At 44.2% G+C, this 18,903-nt stretch overlaps 1 non-coding gene across 1 annotated transcript; it reads left to right on the forward strand.

Annotated features, from left to right (window-relative positions):
* Window positions 1–15,694: 15,694 nt before the first annotated feature.
* LOC119935459 lies at window positions 15,695–15,797 on the forward strand. The gene has a single exon (XR_005453340.1). It is a non-coding gene; the product is annotated as a U6 spliceosomal RNA (small nuclear RNA).
* The last annotated feature ends 3,106 nt before the right edge of the window (window positions 15,798–18,903 follow it).

Raw genomic sequence — 18,903 nt, forward strand, 5'->3', positions numbered from 1 at the left:
GGCTCACAGTCTAGAAGGGGGAGACAGACACAAAACAAAACATATTAACAAAATAAAATAAATAGAATAAATATGTACAAATAAAATAAATAGAGTAATAAATACATACAAACATATATACATATATACAGGTGCTGTGGGGAGGGGAAGGAGGTAAGGTGGGGGGATGGGGCGGGGGAAGACGGGGAGAGGAAGGAGGGGGCTCAGTCTGGGAAGGCCTCCTGGAGGAGGTGAGCTCTCAGTAGGGCTTTGAAGGGAGGAGGAGAGAACTTAACTTCTCTGCGCCTCAGTTACCTCATCTGTAAAATGGGGATTAAGACTGTGAGCCCACGTGGGACAACTTGATCACCTTGTATCCTCCCCAGCACTTAGAACAGTGCTTTGCTTAACAAATGCCACTGTTATTATTATGTAGGACAGGGGCTGTGTCTGAGCTGATTATCTTGTACCTACCATAGTGCTTAGTATAGTGATTCACACATAGTAAGTGCTTAACAAATACCACAATTATTATTACACTGAGACCAGTCAAGGGAAGGCTGGGCGGCAGGGAGAAAAGTGTGGGGCCCAGGGACAATATCACCAACGTAGGTCAGATTTTTCCTGGGTATCCAAAAATCACATTTCTTTGGTGGGATCCCATGAACTGTGATATTGATATGGTGGGAATTGTGGTGTTCTCGGATTCAGATCGCTGGAGCTGTGTGAGTGGAGGCTGGTCCTCTTATCTCCACTACCCTGAAATACCCTCAGCTGCAATCTGGAAATATCTTGCCAAAAAGTGTTTTCCCTGTTAAACCTGCATCCACCGGTCTGTTGTTCCAGGAGCCATTTTCCTGGGGTGACTTTGACAAGCTCTTAATTACTGTTGGGTAGGGACTGTCTCTATATGTTGCCAACTTGTACTTCCCAAGCGCTTAGTACAGTGCTCTGCACACAGTAAGCACTCAATAAATACGATTGATTATTAATTGAGACGTACAAAAGTTGCCCCTCTATCGTCATTCGGAATCTCTGTCTGACCTGGGCATGAGTTGGGGTTTTATGGACAGCTCATCCATTCATTCATTCATTCAATCTTATTTATTGAGCGCTTACTGTGTGCAGAGCACTGTACTAAGCGCTTGGGAAGTCCAAGTTGGCAACATCTAGAGACGGTCCCTACCCAACAGTGGGCTCACGGTCTAGAAGGGGGAGACAGACAACAAAACAAAACATATTAACAAAATAAAATAGGATAAATACGTACAAATAAAATAAATAGAGCAATAAATACATACAAACATATATACATATATACAGGTGCTGTGGGGAGGGGAAAGAGGTAAGGCGGGAGGGATGGGGAGGGGGAGGAGGGGGAGCTTACTGTGTGCAGAGCACTGTACTAAGCCCTTGGGAAGTCCAAGTTGGCAACATATAGAGACGGTCCCTACCCAACAGCGGGCTCACAGTCTAGAAGGGGGAGACAGAGAACAAAACAGAACATATTAACAAAATAAAATAAATAGAATGGCAAATATGTACAAGTAAAATAAATGGAATAATAAGTCTGTACAAACAGGTGATGTGGGGAGGGGAAGGAGGTAGGATGGGGACGAGGGGGAGAGGAAGGAGAGGACAAATAAAATAAATTTATTTTATTTTGTTAGTATGTTTGGTTTGTTCTCTGTCTCCCCCTTTTAGACTGTGTGAGCCCACTGTTGGGTAGGGACTGTCTCTATATGTTGCCAATTTGTACTTCCCAAGCGCTTAGTACAGTGCTCTGCACATAGTAAGCGCTCAATAAATACGATTGATGATGATGATGATGATGACAAATCTCAGCAAACATCCTTTATATTTAGGTGGCAAGGTGAAGATTGACTCTGACACTGAGTTTACCCCCCAGAGATCCAGGCCAGTTGAGAAATCTTCCTCTAGAAGAATTCTCACCCCCACCACAAAAAAAAGAAATCACCATGCTCTGACCAAACCTGATCTAAGAGTCTCCTGCACTGTGCATACCTAAATATTCTGGAGAAATAACATTCCCCCAAATCTATTATTTTTTTTAAAAAAATATGATTATTTCAAAGACCTTCCTGGAGGAGCAATAACGCTGATTCGAGATGAGCCATTAAGTCCAAAGTGACACCGTGATTTTCCATTCTGCACTGTTGAAAATGGGCATTTTGAACAGCCAGATTCATGATACGCTTTCTAACCAGTTCAGAGCACTTTACTGAGCACTAGAATTGGGAGAGATCAAGTGTGTTGGTAAGTTCGTTCTGGGCGGGGAACGTGATGAATTGTACCCTCTCAAGTGCTTAGATTAGAATTCTGCACACAGTAAGTGCTCAACAAATGCCATCGATGATCATTTTAATGAGCACTAGAATTGGGAGAGATAAAGTGTGTTGGGAAGTCCATTGTGGGAGGGGAACGTGTCTACCAGGAGAAGCAGCGTGGCTCAGTGGAAAGAGCCCGGGCTTTGGAGTCAGAGGTCATCGATTCAAATCCCGGCTCCGCCAATTGTTAGCTGTGTGACTTTGGGCAAGTCACTTCACTTCTCTGTGCCTCCGTTACCTCATCTGGAAAATGGGGATTAAGACTGTGAGCCCACCTTGGGACAACCTGATCACCTTTAACCTCCCCAGGGCTTAGAATAGTGCTTTGCACATTGTAAGCACTTAAAATGCCTGATCACCTTGTAACCTCTCCAGAGCTTAGAACAGTGCTTTGCACATAGTAAGCGCTAAATAAATGCCTGAGCACCTTGTAACCTCCCCCAGTGCTTAGAATAGTGTTCTGCACATAGTAAGTGCTTAATAAATGCCTGATCACCTTGTAACCTCCCCAGCGCTTAGAACAGTGCTTTGCACATAGTAAGCGCTTAATAAATGCCTGATCACCTTGTAACCTCCCCAGTGCTTAGAACAGTGCTTTGCACATAGTAAGTGCTTAATAAATGCCTGACTTTGGGTGAGTCACTTCACTTCTCTGTGACTCAGTTACCTCATCTGTAAAATTGGATTAAGAATGTGAGCCCCCTTGGGACAACCTGATTACCTTGTAACCTGATCACCTTGTAACCTCCCCAGCGCTTAGAACAGTGCTTTGCACATAGTAAGTGCTTAATAAATGCCTGACTTTGGGTGAGTCACTTCACTTCTCTGTGCCTCAGTTACCTCATCTGTAAAATTGGATTAAGAATGTGAGCCACCTTGGGACAATCTGATCACCTTGTAACCTCCCCAGCGCTTAGAACAGTGCTTTGCACATTGTAAGTGCTTAATAAATGTCTGATCACCTTGTAAGCTCCCCAGCGCTTAGAACAGTGCTTTGCACATAGTAAGTGCTTAATAAATGCCATCATTATCATTATTATTACCAACTCTGTTGCATTGTACCCCCTCAAGTGCTTACTCTGCACACAGTAAATGTTCAACAAATGCCATGGATGATGATGATGATGATGATGGGAATGCCTCCTATATGTTTGTACGTATTTATTACTCTATTTATTGTAGTTGTGCATACTTGTTCTATTTATTTTATTCTGTTGATATGTGTTGTTTTGTTGTCTGTCTCCCCCTTCTAGACTATAAGCCCGCTGTTGGGTAGGGACCGTCTCTGTGTGTTGCCAGCTTGTACTTCCCAAGCGCTTAGTACGGTGCTCTGCACACAGTAGGTGCTCAATAAATATGATTGAATGCATGAATGAACAAATACCATCATTATCCCCTCCTCTTCCCCCCCGCCTTACCTCCTTCCCCTCCCCACAGTACCTGTATTTATGTATATGTTTGTACGTATTTATTACTCTATTTTCCTTGTACATATTTATTCTATTTACTTTATTTTGTTAATATGTTTTGTTTTGTTGTCTGTCTCCCCCTTCTAGACTGTGAGCCCGCTGTTGGGTAGGGACCGTCTCTAGATGTTGCCAACTTGGATTTCCCAGGCGCTTAGTCCAGTGCTCTGCTCACAGTAAGCGCTCAATAAATACGATTGAATGAATGATGATGAAGGGCTGGGGAAGATGGTTGAGAGCAGACAATTTTTACTCTGGAATATGAAAAGGTGGTTGGATTGGGTTTGCCTTCCCCCTTGTGGCAAATTCAAGGAGAGTGCAAAAACTCAGATTAAATCCGCATACACACATACGGACATGCATATTTTGCAGCATCAGAATCCATACGTATTGCAGCATCTCACACTGGGAACTGAGAACCTCCAACGTGGACTGAATTTGCTTCTTCAGTGAATTCATTCATTCAATCGTATTTATTGAGCGCTTACTGTGTGCAGAGCACTGTACTAAACGCTTGGGAAGTACAAGTAGGCAACATATAGAGTCGGTCCCTACAGTGAATTCGTTTCTTTGGTGAAGACCACTGCATTTCAATGCCCTCTCCTCCTTTCAGTGCCTTCTCCTCTCAGAGAAGCAGCGTGGCTCAGTGGAAAGAGCCCGGGTTTGGGAGTCAGAGGTCATGGCTTCATTCATTCATTCATTCATTCATTCATTCATTCGTATCAATTAATTAATTAATTAATGATGGCATTTGTTAAGCGCTTACTATGTGCAGAGCACTGTTCTAAGCACTGGGAGGGGGGAGATAGAAGGCGATCAGGTTGTCCCACGTGGGGCTCACAGTCTTCATCCCCATTTTACAGATGAGGAAACTGAGGCTCAGGGAAGTGAAATGACTTGCCCAAGGTCACCCAGCAGACGTGTGGCGGAGTCAGGATTCGAACTCATGACCTCCGACTCCAAAGCCCGGGCTCTTTCCACTGAGCCACGCTGCTTCACTGCGTGAGCGCTTACTGTGTGCAGAGCACTGTACTAAGCGCTTGGGAAGTCCAAGTTGGCAACATCTAGAGACGGTCCCTACCCAACAGCGGGCTCACAGTCCAGAAGGGGGAGACAGACAACAAAACAAAACATATTAACAAAATGAAATAAATAGAGTAGTAAATATGTACAAGTAAAATAAATAGAGTAATAAATACATACAAACATATATACATATATACAGGTGCTGTGGGGAGGGGAAGGAGGTAAGGCAGGGGGATGGGGAGGAGGAGAGGGGGAGAGGAAGGAGGGGGCTCAGTGTGGGAAGGCCTCTTGGAAGAGGTGAGCTCTCAGTAGGGCTTTGAAGGGAGGAAGAGAGCTAGCTTCTAATCCCACCCGGCCGCTTGTCAGCTGTGTGACTTTGGGCAAGTCGCTTCACTTCTCTGGGCCTCAGTGACCTCATCTGGAAAATGGGGGCGAAGACTGTGAGTCCCATGTGGGACAACCTGATTACTTTGTATCCCTCCCAGTGTTTAGAACAGTGCTTGGCACATAGAAAGCGCTTAACAAATGCCATCATCATTATTGTTATTATTATTAAGAATTCTTCTGGATTCTTTCCCTGCACACTAAGTGTCTGTCAGTCAGCCTACTAAGGAAAGGGGCTGTCTAATTCCTACCTGTGTATTCTCCCCCAGCACATCATACATTGCTCTGCACCCAGAAAGCAATTTATAAATAATATTACTACTATTACTAGAGGGGATTGTCTCTGTTGCTGAATTGTACTTTCCAAGCGCTTAGTACAGTGCTCCGCACACAGTAAGCACTCAGTAAATATGATCGAATGAATGAATGAATTCCCACCTGTGCACACTCTCCCAGTGCTTGGTACAGTGCTCTGCTCACAGTAAGCGCTCAATAAATACGATTGAATGAATGAAGGCTCTGCTCACGGTAAGCGATTAGTAAATACTATTACTACTATTACGCAGGCCTGGAATCATTTCTCTTTCTTCTCTTGCATGTCTGCAAGCACTTAAAATAGTGCACTGCACAGAAGAGATGATTAATAAATTATGATTGATTGATTGACTGACTGAAACCTCCGAGATGAGCTCGCAGAGAGGCCCTGTTAGCTGGTGTCACTGTTCAGCATTCAACAATCAATTAACCCATCATTGCATTTACTGAGTGCCTACCACATGCGTAATACTGAACCCAGCACTTGAAATAGTTCAATAGTGATAAAAGGAATACTCTCTGCACTCAAGGAGCTCACCCTTTAATGATGGATAGTGACACAATTAACAGAAGGAAAATGAGAATGGAAAGTTAGGTAGCTGAAAAGTGAATCCATCAGATTTACTGAGTGATTACTGTGTGCAGAATAAGGTACTAAGCTGTTGGGAGTGTACCATATAACTATAAACAGACATATTCCCTGACCAAAGCAAACTTACAGTCTCAAGGGGGAAAAAGGCATTACTATAAACAGAAAAATTACAGATATGTACATAAGTGTTGTCAGGCTGGGAAGGGGATGAATAAAGGAGCAAGTCAGGGAGACGCAGAAGGCAGTGGGAGAAAAGGAAAAGAGGGCTTAATCAGGGAATCAATCAATCAATCAATCGTATTTATTGAGCGCTTACTGTGTGTAGAGCACTGTACTAAGCGCTTGGGAAGCACAAGTTGGCAACATATACAGTCCCTACCCAACAGTGGGCTCACAGTCTAAAAGGGGGAGACAGAGAACAAAACCAAACATACTAACAAAATAAAATAAATAGAATAGATATGTACAAGTAAAATAAATAAATAAATAAATAAATAAAGAGTAATAAATATGTACAAACATATATACATATATACAGATGCTGGGGGAAAGGAAGGAGGTAAGATGGGGGGATGGAGAGGGGGACAAGGGGGAGAGGAAGGAAGGGGCTCAGTCTGGGAAGGCCTCCTGGAGGAGATGGGTCTTCAGTAAGACTTTGAAGGTGGGGAGAATACTTGTCTGTTGGATGTGAGGAGGGAGAGCATTCCAGGCCAGAGGCAAGATGAGGACAACAGGTCAGCAGTGAGAAACATTAGGAAAAATTACCCAGGCAGCAGAGTAATTAGTGAGACTGGAAGGAGGCAGATACAGAAGTCTAGCTGAGATTCATCAAGCCCCTGGACCAGCTTGGTGGCCATTTGGCTACAGAGGAAGGGATACATCTGGGAAACGTTGTGGAGGGAAAATGAGCCGCCTTTAGTGACAGGCTGAAATGTAGATTTTATAGAGAGGCGTCAAGGATGATACCAAGGTTTCAGGCTTTCGAGCTGGGGAGGATACTGGTGTCGTCAACTGGGATGGAAAATTTAGTGGGCATAGGATTGGAAGGAAAGATGAGTCTTTGATACTGAATGGAAGCAGCATGGCTCAGTGGAAAGAGCACGGACTTTGGAGTCAGACATCCTGGGTTCAAATTCCGGCTCCGCCAATTGTCAGCTGTGTGACTTTGGGCAAGTCACTTAACTTCTCTGTGCCTCAGTTCCCTCATCTGTAAAATAGGGATTAAGACTGTGAACCCCATGTGGGACAACCTGATCACCTCGTATCCCCCCCAGCGCTTAGAACAGTGCTTTGCACATAGTAAGTGCTTAACAAATACCATTATTATTATTATTATTATTTCAGTGTGACCCAAAAGGAGCTGTGATCCTAGGTGGTTCAAGGCTTCCCTGTCCATCTTGACTTCTCACAGACACAAAGGAGCCCGATTGTTTAGATTAATTCATATTATTAATTATTAATAATGTAATAATGCATGATTCTTATCATAATCATTATGGTATGTGTTAAGCACTTAAGATGTGTCACGCACTATTCTAAGTGGACAAATTAATCAGAACGGAGACAGCCTCTATTCCACATGGAGCTCTCAGTCTAAGTAGAAGGAAGAAGCACTGCGGTCCCATTATACAGTTGAAGAAACTGAGACACAAAGAAGCTAAGTGACTTGCCCAAGGTCACGCACCAGCAGGGATTCGAACCTATGAGCTCTGCTTCTTTCTGCTTATGTGTATGGTCATCTGTCCGAGTTCATTTGTGTTGAACTACAATTGCCTTCCCCTCTTAGGGTCGCACCTGGAGAGTTTCCAGTACTCTACCAGTCTCGGCTACGGGAGGGAGAATCAAGTGGAGACCTAGTCATTCCATTCCTCTCTTGGGCCGTGGCTAGCGGGTGGAAGGGAGTCTGCTACAAGTCAAAACTCACCCGTGCCTGGGAGAGAATCGAGGGTGGGGACTCGAGTTTAGTGCGCGGAAGGCGGCAATGGTAAACCACTTCCGTATTTTTAACAAGAAAACCCTATGGATACTCTACCAGATCGATTGCAGATGGAGAGCGGGATGTTCTGGGAGAGATGCGTCCGTGGTGTCGCTATGGGTTGGAAATGACTCGCCGGCACAAGACGGACAGTTGCCTTATTAAGTTTAATGTACTATAAATGATGAAATCCGGGAGCTAGAGCAATACCTGCAATCACCCTTTTCCAAGAGATGTTATTTCAAATTAACCATTAGCATCATATTTGGAGGCTGGTTTCTGCAAAGCCCTCCCTAAGAAAATCTGAGAAATCAGGTGAGCTACTAGGCGGAACGGTGCTGGGAAAACAGGAGGTAGAAATTCAGTATTTCCAGGTATGTCTCCTACTAATTTTATGATTTGACTTACACTTAACTCTCCTCTGACGTGGGAGTTGTGTTTGTGCAAAACCCTGCGTTAACAAAAATTCACACTGAGGACCTCACTCGCTCCCGCACCTCAGGCCTGCGCGCCAACCGTTTGTTGAACCACAGCATTTTGTACCCAAACAAGTTCTCTTTGTCAAACGAACCTTCCCTTATTTCCTAACTCTCTAGTCAAACCATGTAAGTGCGTGTCCTAAGATGGGGTATTTATAGATCGCACTTCCACACAGCCTAAATATTTCACATATTCAGTCCTCACTCCCCTTACCCGATAGCATTTATGTGAAGCAGCACGGCCTAGTGAGACAAACACAGGCCTGAGTGTGAGAGGTTCTAATACCGGCTTTGTTAATTCCTGGTTATGTGATCTTGGCCAAGTCACTTTAACTTTTCCATGCCTCAGTTTCCTCATCTGTAATGGCGATTATGAGGATTAAATCTTTCTCCTTCAGAAAGTGAACCCTACAAAGGACAGGGACCATGTCCAACCTGATCATTTTGTATCTAACCCAGCGTTTAGTAATAATAACAATAATAATAACAGCAATTAGAATAATTCGAATAATAAATGTGGTGTTCGTTGAATTCTTACTATGTGCCAAGCACCGGGGTAGACACATGATCATCAGATCCCTCATGGGGCTCACAGTCTAGATAGGAGGAAGCACAGGTATTAAATCCCCATTTTGTAGCTGAGAGAACTGAGGCACAGAAAAGTTAAGTTACTTGCCCAAGGTCACACAGCAGGCAAATGGTAGAGCCAGTATTAGAACCCAGGCTTGTAGACCCATGCTCTCCCACTAGGCCAAGCCACTGTGTTTCCAATGTAGGTTATAAATGTTAACTGTTTGTAATAGGCAGAGTGAATTAGAATCCAGAATCCCAAACATAATGGCAGCCTGTACAATACATGAACATGAACCAATGTACATGAACCAATTTCCTAACATTCACTCGCACTTTGAGGTTGATTAGCTTTCGTTCCAATTTCTTTCAACCTGGCAGCATTTGAATGATGAATCCCTGACTTAGGAATTTTCAAGAACATCATTCATTGAATAACTGGCCTGTCCCCTCTACTTTGAGAGCCTTGATTTCATGCCTATGTCCTCGGTTCTCCTGGAACGTGGGCATTATATTCCCGACAAACCCCATGTTTAAGGAAACTTGAACAGCACCAGACACACAAGCATTCTTCCTGACATGACAATTGTGATCTGTCCAGATAAGGTGTATGTGATAGGAAGAATGTCTCCTAATTCTCTATTAGCATTTTGTCCAAACTGCATAGTTAAAAAGTGCTTTATTGAAAAATTGGATGAATGCTACCTAATCGTTGAATGTGCATTTTCTGAAATTATTATACAATATCTACCTAAATAGGAAGGAGTAATATATACATATACACACACACACACACACACACACACACACACACACACACACACACACACATATATATATATATATATATATCTCCACACACACAGATACACACTGCAATTATGCGGTGCTAAAAAGTTAATTTTTGATGTTTCAGGATTTTTGATATGTGAATTTTAAATCTTTTCCTTGTGACCATATAATAATAATATATTGTTTCTTGTCTAAAGCTTTCCTATTTCCAAATGATTTCATCGTTAATTATCTCGTTTTACCTTCACAACATTAGGGAAGCAGTGTGGCCTAGTGGAAAGAGTGAGGACCTGGGTTCTAATTCCTGCTCGGCCATTTATGTGTGACCATGGGCACGTTACTTAACTTCTCTGTGCTTTGATTTCCTCATCTATAAAATGGGGCCATTTATGTGTGACCATGGGCAAGTTACTTAACTTCTCTGTGCTTTGATTTCCTCATCTATAAAATGGGGATTCAATACTCGTACTCCCTGTTACTTAGAATGTGAGCCCCATGAAGAACAGGGACTGTGTTTGATCTGATTTTCCTGTATCTACCCTGTGCTTACAAAAGTGCTTGGCATAGAGTAAACACTTAACAAATAGTATTATTATTATTGTTGTTGTGCTTCACTAAGCACTTAGGAAGTACAAAACAGAGAAGTGATACGTTCCTGTTCACAAAGGACACTCAAACAGGGGAGACCTACATAAAAATTCTTACAAATAGAATAATAAAAGGAAAAAAGGAACTATTGAAACAGCTTATATGCCAAAGTGCTGAGGATGGGGATCCCTAGGTACTTAAGTGCTGGACGTGATTGGTGGGTTCCGCACCCCTTGGGGTGTAGAAATGGAAAAGGTGAGACTTTAGGAGGGCTGTAAATATCGTGAGCTGGATTTGGCCAGTGAGGAATAGCGTAGAAGATGGAGGAGGGTGAGGTGAGAGTGACAAGGTTAGCACGGGAAGAACAAAGAGCAAGCTCGTGAGTAGTGGGTGAAGAGAGCAGATCTCTCCAGAGATCATTATAGCTGCCTGGAAGTATTAAACTGCAAAATCCTAGAAGATGGGAACTATATCTATTCAGCATTCAGCACACCATGGGCCAAAAAGGTGCAGGTGATCTCTGGAAGACCCCCCGCCAAACCCAAAACCTACCTAAATGAGAATGAAAACAACTTGAATGGGTTCTCTTCTTTCATTCATTCATTCATTCTATCATATTTATTGAGCGCTTACTGTGTGCAGAGCACTGGACTAAGCGCTTGGGAAGTACAAGTCGGCAACATATAGAGACAGTCCCTACCCAACAAAGGGCTCACAGTCTAGAAGGGAGAGACAGACAACAAAACAAAACATGTGGACAGGTGTCAAGTCATCAGAATAAATATATCTCCATATGTTGCCAACTTGTACTTCCCAAGCGCTTAGTACAGTGCTCTGCACACAGTAAGCACTCAATAAATACGATTGCTGAAATAGAAATAAAGCTAGATGCACATCATTAACAAAATAAATAGAATGGTAAATATGTACAAGTAAGATAAATAGAGTAATAAATCCGTACAAACATATATACAGGTGCTGTGGGGAGGGGATGGAGGTAGGGTGGGGAGGAGGAGAGGGAAAAGGGGGCTCAGTCTGGGAAGGCCTCTTGGAGGAGGTGAGCTCTCAGTAGGGCTTTGAAGGGAGGAAGAGAGCTAACTTGGCGGATGTGTGGAGGGAGGGCATTCCAGGCCAGGGGGAGGACGTGGGCCGGGGGTCGACGGCGGGACAGGCGAGAACGAGGTACGGTGAGGAGATTAGCGGCAGAGGAGCGGAGGGTGCGGGCTGGGCTGGAGAAGGAGAGAAGGGAGGTGAGGTAGGAGGGGGCGAGGTGATGGACAGCCTTGAAGCCGAGAGTGAGGAGTTTTTGCTTGATGCTTAGGTTGACAGGCAGCCACTGGAGATTTTTGAGGAAGGGAGTAACATGCCCAGAGTGTTTCTGCACAAAGATGATCCGGACAGCAGTGTGAAATATAGACTGAAATGGGGAGAGACAGGAGGATGGGAGATCAGAGAGGAGGCTTCTTCACTTACCCCAACCCAGGTTCACCCACCTGAACTTCCAGCTCCTCGGGTCAGTGGGTCAATGGGCTGGAGACCTCCATATCAGGGCCTTGGGTGATCTGCTCCACACTCAGCCAGAGTCTGTTTTCCCCAGCAGCTCGGGGATGCAGGGAATGTGGCAGAAGAGGCTCTTCTCTCCCCGTATTTTACAAGGTGACTTGGAACTTCCAGATCACCATTTCTGAGCCACCTGAAGGAATCCAAAAGGGTGATGCGGATCTCTGCTTTGCAGATAAGGAAAGTGAGAGGCAACAAGTGAAGCGTCTTGTCCAAGGTCACAGAGAGAATTGCTGGTGAGCCAACAGGATAGATAAATGATCCCAATGGCTCAGTGGAAAGAGCACGGGTTTTGGAGGCAGAGATCATGGGTTCAAATCCCGGCTCCACCAATTGTCAGCTGTGTGACTTTGGGCAAGTCACATAATAATAATAATAATAATAATAATAATAATGGCATTTGTTAAGCGCTTACTATGTGCAAAGCACTGTTCTGTGCCTCAGTTACTTCATCTGTAAAAGGGGGATGAAGACTATGAGCCCCCCATGGGACAACCTGATCACATTGTTCACCCCCCCCCAGCGCTTAGAACAGTGCTTTGCACATAGTAAGCACTTAATAAATGCCATTATTATTTGATATTGAGCACTTTCGGCTGAACTCTGAACTAAGCGATTGGGAGGGCACAATATAAAAGAGTTCACAGACACATTCCCTCCCCAGATCATGGGTGGAACTACACTGGGGCCTCTTGGTTGGTTGGATGGGGGGGGTCCATCTTCACACCCCATCACCCCACAGCTCCAGAAGCACCCAAGCTTTTCACGTGCAAATTAACTTGAGAGCCCCCAGTGTGAATGTTTTATGTTTCAGAACTAAATGGTCCCAGAGCCCTAAAAACCTTAAAACTCCCTGCTCCCGTGTTTGCCGTGGCACCAGAGCTTTAGGATTGCTGAGCCAGAACTCTAGTCTGGGGCCCAGGGATAAATTCTTCTATTACTGGTTCCACTGATCCAAAACCTCCAGTGGCTAGAGAAAAAGTGTGGCCTAGTGGATAGAGCATGGATCCAGGAGTCAGAAGGATCTGCGTTCTAATCCTGCCTCCACCACTCATCTGCACTGTGACAGCTGTGTAAGTCTGGGCAAGTCACTTAACTTCTCTGTGCCTCCGTTACTTCATCTGTAAAATGGGGATGAAGACTATGAGCCCCTCATGGGACAACCTAATCACATTGTTCACCCCCCCCCAGCGCTTAGAACAGTGCTTTGCACATAGTAAGCACTTAATAAATGCCATCATTATTATTATCATTATTTGATATTGAGGACTTTCTGCAGAACTCTGAACTAAGCGATTGGGAGGGCACAATATAACAGAGTTCACAGACACATTCCCTCCCCAGATCATTAATCCAGGGGGATTAATGGCTGTAAGTCACTTAATCAATCAATCAATCAATCAATCGTATTTATTGAGTGCTTACTGTGTGCAGAGCACTGTACTAAGCGCTTGGGAAGTCCAAGTTGGCAACATATAGAGACGGTCCCTACCCAACAGTGGGCTCACAGTCTAAAAGGGGGAGACAGAGAACAGAACCAAACATACTAACAAAATAAAATAAATAAATAGAACTTAACTTCTCTGTGCCTCAGTTACCTCATCTGTAAAATGGGGATTGAAACTGTGAGCCCCATGTGGTACATGGACTGCGTCCAACTTGATTACCTTGTCTCTACCCCAGCACTTAGATGAGTGCTTGGGAAAATAGGAAGAATTTAACAAATACCATGGATAAAAATGGCTAGCGATTTCCCCGTCAAATTGACCGTTGGTTTCAAGGATCTTCACTAGCTGCCTCCTCTTTATCTTTCCACCCCTTTCTCGCGCTACACCCCAATTAGTACTCTTCCTTCCTTGGAAGATTTCTTTCGCCTCTCCCATGTCTGACCTATTGTGCCTGCTCTCCCCCTGGACAGACTCCTTTCCCTTCAGATCTGCTGAGCCACATCCCTTCCTATCTTCAAAGCTCAATCAATCAATCAATCAGTCCATCAATCAATCGATCAAGCTGCCTTAACAAACCACTCTTCCAGGAGGCATCCCCCAATAAATCCCCACCTCATTGCTCATGTAATAATAATAGTAATAATGTTGGCATTTGTTAAACGCTTACTATGTGCAAAGCACTGTTCTAAGCGCTGGGGGGGTACAAAGTGATCAGGTTGTCCCACGTGGGGCTCACAGTCTTAATCCCCATTTTACAGATGAGGTAACTGGGGCTCACAGAAGTTAAGTGACTTGCCCAAGGTCACACAGCAGACATGTGGCGGAGCCGGGATTCGAACCCATGACCTCTGACTCCAAAGCCCGTGATCTTTCCACTGAGCCACGCTGCTACTCTTGGCATATGTGTATATACTGATTATTTCCCTTTTTTATTCCTGCATTTAGTTTTGTCGTTGATCTGTTTCTACTCCTGTTCCCTTTGCGTGTACACAATGTGTGCCTGTCTCTCCCACTAAACTAGTCAAAGGACTGTTTTCTAATTCATTCATTCATTCAATCGGATTTAGTGAGCGCTTACTGTGTACAGAGCACTGTACTAAGCGCTTGGGGAGTACAAGTTGGCAACGTATAGAGACGGTCCCTACCCAACAGCGGGCTCAGTCAGTACATACGTACATACATCATCATCATCATCAATAGTATTTATTGAGCGCGTACTGTGTGCAGAGCACTGTACTAAGCGCTTGGGAAGTACAAGTTGGCAACATACAGTGGGCTCACATACATACATACATACATACATACATACATACATCGAGAAGCAGCATGGCTCAGTGGAAAGAGCCCGGGCTTTGGAGTCAGAGGTCATGGGTTCAAATCCCTGCTCCACCAATTGTCAGCTGTGTGACTTTGAGCAAGTCACTTAACTTCTCTGTGCCTCAGTTACCTCATCTGTAAAATGGGGATTAAGACTGTGCGCTCCCTGCGGGACAACCTGATCACCTTGTAACCTCCCCAGCGCTTAGAACAGTGCTTTGCACATAGTAAGCGCTTAATAAATGCCATTATTATTATTATTATTATTATTATTATTACATAGGCTGTGCGCTCCACAGCTTTTAAGACTGTAAAGCCATTTTCCTGGATGCAAAGTTGCTCATAGGTATTTTTAAGGGGTTTTTAGTGCGGCCGGAGTTGAGCTGGCCAAGAACGCCATCGCTACCGATTAAACCAGTTCCCGTCCACACGCCTGAAGACACTTACTAATAATAATTGTGGCATTTGTTAGGCACTTATTACATGCCAGGCACTACAGTAGTAAGCGCTGGGATGGATACAGCAAATTCATTCATTCATTCGTATTTGTTGAGTGCTTACTGTGTGCAGAGCGCTGTACTAAGCACTTGGGGAGTACAAGTTGACAACATCATGCTCTTGCAGCATGGCTCAGTGGAAAGAGCCCGGGCTTGGGAATCAGAGGTCATGGGTTCTAATCCCAGCTCCTCCATTTGTCGGCTGTGTGACCTTAGGCAAGTCACTTCACTTCTCTGAACCTCAGTTACCTCATCTGCAAAATGGGGATGAAGACTGAGCCCCACGTGGGACAACCCAATCACTTTGTATCCCCCCCAGTTCTTAGAACGGAGCTTTGCACGTAGTAAGTGCTTAACAAATGCCATCATTATTATTATATACTAAAATTGGAACGATACGGAGATTAGCATGGCCCCAGCGCAAGGATGACATGCAAATTTGTGAAGCGTTCCATATTTTCCAGGAGGCCTTCCCAGACTGAGCCCCCCATTTTTCCTCTCCTCCACCTCCTCCTCCCCTCCCCATCTCCCCCCTCCCTCCCTCTGCCCTACCCCCTTCCCCTCCCCACAGCACTTGTGTATATTTGTACATATTTATTACTCTTTTTTATTAATATATTTATTTTATTAATGATGCATATATAGCTATAATTCTATTTATTCTGATGGTACCGACACCTGTCTACTTGTTTTGTTGTCTGTCTCCCCCTTCTAGCCTGTGAGCCCGTTGTTGGGTAGGGACCGGCTCTATCTGTTGCCGATTTGTACTTCCCAAGCGCTTAGTCCAGTGTTCTGCACACAGTAAGCGCTCAATAAATACGACTGAATGAATGAATGGATCATCTTCATCAGGGGCCCAAGAGCCGAGTAGAGTCCTCAACACGCAGTAGGTGAATTCTGGTTTTGATCCCGACGACCACCTAGTCCAGGCGTGAAAGCAGAAGGCTGAGACAAATGAAGCCGGGGTGGAGGGGAGCCAAATTTTGACCCCCCAAACTCTCCCTCCACAACTTGGGCTGTTCTGCTTTTGTCTCCAGTAACGAATGAATGCCTCCACCTTCAATTCTTAAACTAGATGAGACGTTGCCATATCTTAACCACTGGATTCAGAGTCAAGGTTTTAAAGAGGGACAAAGAGATGCTGACAGAAAAAGAGGGGTGGGATGGAAGTAATCATCATCATCATCATCATCAATCGTATTTATTGAGCGCTTACTATGTGCAGAGCACTGTACTAAGTGCTTGGGAAGTACAAATTGGCAACATATAGAGACAGTCCCTACCCAACATTGGGCTCACAGTCTAAAATGGGGAGACAGAGAACAAAACCAAACATACTAACAAAATAAAATAAATAGAATAGATATGTACAAGTAAAATAAATAAATAGAGTAATAAATATGAACAAATATATATACATATATACAGGTGCTGTGGGGAAGGGAAGGAGGTAAGATGGAGGGATGGAGAGGGGGACGAGGGGAAGAGGAAGGAAGGAGCTCAGTCTGGGAAGGCCTCCTGGAGGAGGTGAGCTCTCAGCAGGGCCTTGAAGGGAGAAGTAATCACCTCTCTATTGGGAAGGAGAAGCTCTGGGAGGGAATGGGGCTTTTTAGATTGGCTGGAGGCAGTAAGGCAGGGGACTTTGCCATAATTTATTTGTCTATATTAATTCCTACATCTCCTTCTAGACTGGAAGCTCCTTGTGGGCAGGGAACGTGTGTACCAACTCTGTTATATTTTCCCAAGTGCTTAGTACAGTGCTCTGTATACAGTAAGCACTCAGTAAATGCATTCGACTGATTGATTCGATGTCCCAAATAAGGACAATCTTGATAACAAACGTGTTTTTTTGGATAAGTGCTATGTGCCAAACACTATACTGAGTGCTGGGGTAGATACATGATCATCAGGTCCCAAATGGGGATCACAGTCTAAGTAGGAGAGAAAACAAGAATTGAACAGCCATTCTGCAGATGAGGACTGCGTGAAGACTGTGAGCCCACTGTTGGGTAGGGACCATCTCCCTGTGTTGCCAACTTGTACTTCCCAAGCACTTAGTACAGTGCTCTGCACACAGTAAGCGCTCAATAAATACAATTGAATGAAATGAATGAAGACTCCATTCCCAGATTGAGCCCCCTCCTTCCTTTCCCCCTCCCCATCCCCCCGCCTGACCTCTTTCCCCTCCCCACAGCACCTGTATATATGTATATTTGTTTGTACGGATTTATTACTCTATTTATTTATTTATTTTATTTGTACAGGTTTATTATATTTATTTTGTTAATATGTTTTGTTTTGTTGTCTGTCTCCCCCTTCTAGACTGTGAGTCCGCTGTTGGGTAGGGACTGTCTCTATATGTTGCCAACTTGTACTTCCCAAGCACTTAGTCCAGTGCTCTGCACACAGTAAGCGCTCAATAAATACGATTGAATGAATGAATGAAGGAAGGAACTAAGGCACTGAGAAGTTGAGACACCTGCCCGAGGTAACACAGGAAGCAAGTGGCAAAATAATAATAATAATGATAGCATTTATTAAGCGCTTACTGTGTGCAAAGTGCTGTTCTAAGTGCGGGGGAGGTTACACGGTGATCAGGTTGTCCCACGGGGGGCTCACAGTCTTAATCCCCATTTTACAGATGAGAGAACTGAGGCCCAGAGAAGTGAAGTGACTTGCCCAAAGTCCCACAGCTGACAAGTGGCGGAGCTGGGATTTGAACCCATGACCTCTGACTCCAAAGCCCGGGCTCTTTCCACTGAGCCACGCTGCTTCTCTGAAGCAAAACCAGAATTAGAACCCAGGTCTTTTGATTCCCAGGCCCATATTCGCTAGTCTATGTTGCTTTTTTTATGCCTACGTCAATCCCTTTTTAACACTCTTTTAGCATATTTCCATAATTGAGCTATTGAATTTTAATGCTAGTATGACTCATATCACTCTCTCACTTTGCTTTAGCATGCTCATGTTGCCACATGTGTGTTCTGGGCAGAATAAGTGTGTTCTGTGTGTTAGGCATGTATGGACCAACAGCACAGCCACCTTCCACCAAACACACGCTGCTTTTTTTACACTGAGGTTAGCCCTCAGTTAGATACAGAGAAGCAGCGTGGCTCAGTGGAAAGAGCCCGGGCTTTGGAGTCAGAGGTCATGGGTTCAAATCCCGGCTCCGCCAATTGTCAGCTGTGGGACTTTGGACAAGTCACTTAACTTTTCTGTGCCTCAGTTACCTCATCTGTAAAATGGGGATTAAGACTGTGAGCCCCCCGTGGGACAACCTCATCACCTTGTAAGCTCCCCAGCGCTTCGAACAGTGCTTTGCATATAGTAAGCGCTTAATAAATGCCATTATTATTATACAGCACTTCAAGACTTCAAAGCAAATCTCAATTAATGCAACATAGTAGCCCACTCTGGGAAGCAAAAGGAATACATAGTCTGATGTAACAATTAGAAGGCCCTTTGAACTGAAGTTTAGAGAAAGGAAGTATACTGGAAGGTGGAAGTGAATCAGTAGTAAACATGGTAACAATTTAAGTCTGGTAGTAACATTCATTCATTCAATCA

This window comes from Tachyglossus aculeatus, chromosome 11 (assembly GCF_015852505.1).
Source record: "Tachyglossus aculeatus isolate mTacAcu1 chromosome 11, mTacAcu1.pri, whole genome shotgun sequence".
NCBI lineage: Eukaryota > Metazoa > Chordata > Mammalia > Monotremata > Tachyglossidae > Tachyglossus > Tachyglossus aculeatus.